We start from the raw sequence: 5,299 nt of genomic DNA, 5'->3' as shown, positions 1-5,299 counted from the left end.
TCAGTCCAAATTGAAAAATGTCTTTCAGAGCCACCTCATCAAAATTCACCTGGTTGGCCAGGGCACAAAAATCCATAATATAAGCTTCCAAGGGTTGGCTCCCCTGGCGCAAAACCAAGAGTCGGGCCGCTGGCTCCATAATGTCAAGGACGTGCGTTACACCACCGCTGCCTTGCACGAAAAACTCTTGGCAAGTGCCCGAAGAGCCGTCAAACCTCTCAGGGGGTTGAAGGCTCACGGCGCTCAGAAATGCACTGGAGGCATAAACGGGCTCAGGGGCAGACACAGGTGAAACAGGGTGACATAAGTCAGACAAAGGACATACCTGCTGCCCCTGTTCTGCGAGCGCTTGGTCCTGCCTCCAGACTGTAGCTCCTCGCGCCGAATGTGACGTGCTTCTCCGCTCTAGTGAGCTGCGCGAATCCTCCGCGTGACGCATTGTGACTGTCTACGGTGGGGTTGGTTATTCTGTAACCCGCACACACACACACAAGACGAGACAGTCACAATGTCGATGGGAAACTGCTTTATTCACCAAGCAAAGCAGGCAAAAGTACAAACAAGGGCAAATCCAAATGAGAATGGTCAGGGAAGCGTAGGGTCAAAAGCCGGGGAATCAAAGTAGTGTAAAGGGGCAAATCCGGGAGAGAGTGGTCAACGAGAGCGGGAGGTCGAAGCCGGGAAAACAGTTAACAACTAGGGCGTAGGAATAGACGGGACAAGCGGGATCAAAGACAGGGGAACAAGGGGAGCTGGCAAGCTAAGGGATAAACCAGAGGAGTACAAAACTAGACGAGACTAGCGGGGGGCAAGGATACGGGAAACTAAACACAATAACCAACACCCGTGAAACGGATGTGCTGTGGTATTTATAGGGGAAGGTGCAGGTGTAAACAATGAAAGGTGATGAGACGAGTGCAGGTGAAACAAATGTGCAGGAGTGCAGATGACGCGAGTGCAGGTGGTCATAATGTTCTGGGGGATTGGAAACGCGTGAGACACTCGAGGAAGGGAGATTGCCTACGAGCATGTGAGCGAGTAGGAGCAAAGTGGGCGTGAGGGCTCGAGCGAGCAAAAAGAGCGTGAAAAGCTCGAGGGGGTGGAGCGAGGGAGTGAGGTTCATGACAGGGGTGTACTCACTTTTGTGAGATACTATATATCAGTCTTATCTAAGTCAGACAGATGAGACAAATGGTGAGCCAAGTTTGCAAGAATTTCAGAATTATTAAGACACCCTTCCACTTCTCCTCAAGAAGGACCATTAATCTCCTCTAGATTGTCATCCAGCTCTACAGATACTTCTGAAACACTTCACTCAACAGACAAATAAGGTACAGGAGTCACGTAAGGTTTCAGTAAATTAACATGGCAAACCTGTATTTTCTTTCAATGATCAGGTGTGTTTAATAAATAGTTATTATTAGAAAAACACTTCACAATTCAAAAGTCTAGCAAACCTGGCCTGAAAAGGACTAGTCAAAACAGGTAACAACTCCAGCACTTGATCACCAATTTTAACATTTCTAGACTAGATTTTGCGATCAAACAACCTCTTCATCTTTCCCTGAGACTTACCTAATTTTCGTACAGCAATATCTCTGGCTTCATATAGTCGAGAACAGAAACTACTTACGTAGTCTAAAATATTCTCAGGAGGGTCCGAAGTTGTCCACTCAGCTGCCAAGACAGCCATAGGGCCTCTAACAGTGTCTCCAAACACTAACTCATTAGGGCTAAACCCTATGCTCTCTTGTACAACCTGTAAAGGAGCCAGTGGAACTTTTTGATTTGGCATTCTGGTCATTTGACAAGTATGGTAGGACCATATATAGTAAATCACACCTCGCTTGATTCTAGGCAAATCAAAGACAAAGTCTTGTATCTTCTATGAGCTAAAGAGAACAATTCTTGAAGAGTATCATCCTCCTGCTGCGCTTTAATAAGGTCATCACTATTAAGTGGAGATAAAGAACAAGTGTCAACATGGTCATCACAAATAAATGGACTTTCAGACACAGAATCAGACTTATCCGTCTTATGATCATAACAGACTGTAACTCATGCACTAGGATCGCATCTTCAACTTCAGTACACACAGTACTAGGTTCTGGCTGAGAGTAATTTGCATAAGCAATAAAAGTATCACTAAGAACACTTTCAGTTTCTTCTGACATACTTTTCTTAGCCATCGCTCGAGTTATTGCACATGCAGGAAATAAATTAGGACAGTCAGAAGACCCATCCAATTTTTCTACAGCAGAAGCTACTATACAGTAGGTGGAACACTTCCGTCTGACTTTTCCCAGACATTTCCCCCAGCTAAATCATTGCCGAGTATAAAAGTGACACCAGGGACAGGAAGCATAACACAAACTCCAACTACCACATCACCTGACACAAGTTTGGAATTAAGATGAATGCGGTGTAGAGGAACTTCCATGAACCCCATTTAAAGCCCTCTGACCAGTACATGTGTTCCCGTAGCAGTGTTCAGACAAGGGCAAAAGTCCTTTCAACAAAAAGGATTGCCCCGCACCAGTATCTTGAAAAATACGTACAGGCACAGTCTCCTCAGAATTAGGCAAAGACACAGTCCCTTCAGTGCAAAATTAGCACTATTTTTAACACTCTCCATCTCAGTGATATCCACCTGTTCAATCTGCTTACTAAACTGAGCAGGAGTATGATTCATACTTGATGTAGAAATTAAACCAAGAGGTTTAACAACTTTCTCATTCTTTCTGAGAACAATACGGTCTGACATTTTATGTCCTGTCTCTCTACAATAAAAGCAAACCATCTCACCTTTTGTGCGTGCGACTGAGGTATTGTCAGCAGAATTTGACACAACATTCTGGCATACAACCATCTTTTTATTTTTAACAGAGACACTCAATTTAGATCTACTCAGATCATTTAAGTGACTAACAAAAACTTGATGAGTAAGAACAAATTAATCTGCCATAAGAGCAGCATCTGACAATTAGAGACAAGTAGAGACTAAAGACTTCAGAATTAAAAACTTGAGCTCTTACCTCTAAAACACCCCGCTCGAAAAATGTGCTTTACACACGAGATTCTTTAAGCTTCTTATAATTTGTTGTTACCTCCACATCAAAGTGCTGGGCATTTTGCAACAGCTCTTCCTTCAAACATGTCTCCAGTAATATTTCAGAAGCAAATACGAAGAAATCCTCGATTACCTATGACATTTCTGCTAAAAGAAGCAACAGAGCAAACACAACAACAATACAAACAAGCGTGAGACGCTGCTAAACTAAAGCGTTGGAAATACAAATCCCATCAGCCATTTCGCCTGGGATAGTCACACATACACGCTTCATGTGCAAACCCCACCTTGGTTATGAGATAAATAAAGACTTACCACAAGACATTCCTCAAATTATCTACATACATAGCAGGCACCACAAACAACACAGACACGGAAAAACAACAAAGTGTTACCTTAAATGAAATGACTCCAGTTCCTAACTATAAACAGAACTAACTAAACCTACCTAATCTTCAAAGGTGTACTGAACTCGGGCGGGATTAAACGCTGAACTCGAAGACAATTGGCATTTCAAACCCAAAGCCTGAAGCGTACCCCTGACAGAGATTTAAAACCTCCATCGAGAATAACCTTCAAAAATAAGAAAGGCAAAATAACAAACAAAAATATCAAACAGTGTCTCCATGGAAGGATTTTAAACCCAGCTGAGGACACTCTAACCTACCTGAAGTCTACTCATTTACACAGGTGAACACACTGAAAACATTATGCATTTGCCTACACATGTAGCAATCCCGGACGAGCCCCCAATTTTATGTCACGACCAGCTTGTTTCAAGCCGTAACATAAAAAAGGGATCAGACAACATAGTCTAATCAATACAAATGGTTTTATTTTAATTGAATAAATACAGCAACAACCAATAATTAATAAACATAAATCTAGGGATAATGAAGGAAAAACAAAGAGATAATAAACAAAACATCTATGACAAAATCTTTGTGCTACATGATATAAGAAAAATAAAAGAAGCAAAATGAATAAGTAAGGTCTTACTTAATGAGCAAGAGCCACTCATAAGAAAAGCTATCCCACAGAGAAAGTCTCACCCAAATAATACACAACACTCTTGTATACTCTAACTAATTATCTATTAATTATCTAATTAACTACTAATTATGGAGTTGCATTGTGGGATATGGAGCTGCCTGAAAAATACATCAGAGTAGGCTTGGTCCGTTGATCAAAATCGAGTGGTTGAGGGTCTGTCAGTAGAAACATCCCTCGCTCACTGAATGAAGTGGAATGGACTTCCAAAATGGCGGCAGGGATTCCCCCGAGGGGAATTGCTTATGGGAGGTAGCCAGTGGATGTTAAAAGTGAACTGGAATGCAGCCCAAGATGTGCCAGTAGAATCTAGGGGTGGGCGATACCACTTATTTTCTTTTCAATCCGATACCAATAATTTCAAGTCCAATATCGTCGATACCGATACTTCTATTAAATAAATTGTTTTGGATGATTTCTTGGGATTTAATGGGTATTTTTAAATAAAATGTTTTGTCATAATTCAAGTCATCATTATTATTATTATTATTTATACATTTGCAAGCCTAAACAGAAAATTATTAGATTTCTGTTTTGTTTACCCTTACAAAAGTGAAACATAATGAAACCACAGTATTTAGTTAAACCATAGTTACCACAAAAATAAAGAAGTTCACCCAAAAATGAAAATTTGCTGATAATTTACTCACCCTCAGGCCATCCAAGATGTATTTACCTTCTTGCTTTATCAGAACAGAATTTAAGTTTTAAGGAAAGTATCCGAGGTTTTTAGCTTCATCCAATGCAAGCGAATTTTCACCGATTAAAACCACCAGTTTCACTCTGCTACTCACACAATGCCATCGTATGGTTTGGAATATTATAGTGCATTTTTATAAATAAATTATCGTGACTGTACTTTATCTGTTACGTCTTTTCTATTGTTGAGAACTGTTAGATTTAGGTGTAAATGTGCAGTTGGGCGCTTAAAAATATCTATAAATAATGTAATGTATCAACTTATGTATATCATAAGGGGGCACCTTTGGCGTCATCATGCAGACGCGGACGGCTTCTGCACAAGCGTCAAAATTGGACGCTTAGGTAATGTGAACGGGTTGCAACACATATGTTACCATCTTTCTGGTAGACTTCTGAAAAGTTATCGAGAACAAATTCTGTTTGAAAACATTTTCCATTAAATTAGCAACAGTCATTAAGTAGTTTTTCAATGAAACT

This window comes from Xyrauchen texanus, chromosome 39 (genome assembly GCF_025860055.1).
Source record: "Xyrauchen texanus isolate HMW12.3.18 chromosome 39, RBS_HiC_50CHRs, whole genome shotgun sequence".
Classification (NCBI taxonomy): Eukaryota; Metazoa; Chordata; class Actinopteri; order Cypriniformes; family Catostomidae; genus Xyrauchen; species Xyrauchen texanus.
Note: the sequence above shows the minus strand (reverse complement) of the source record.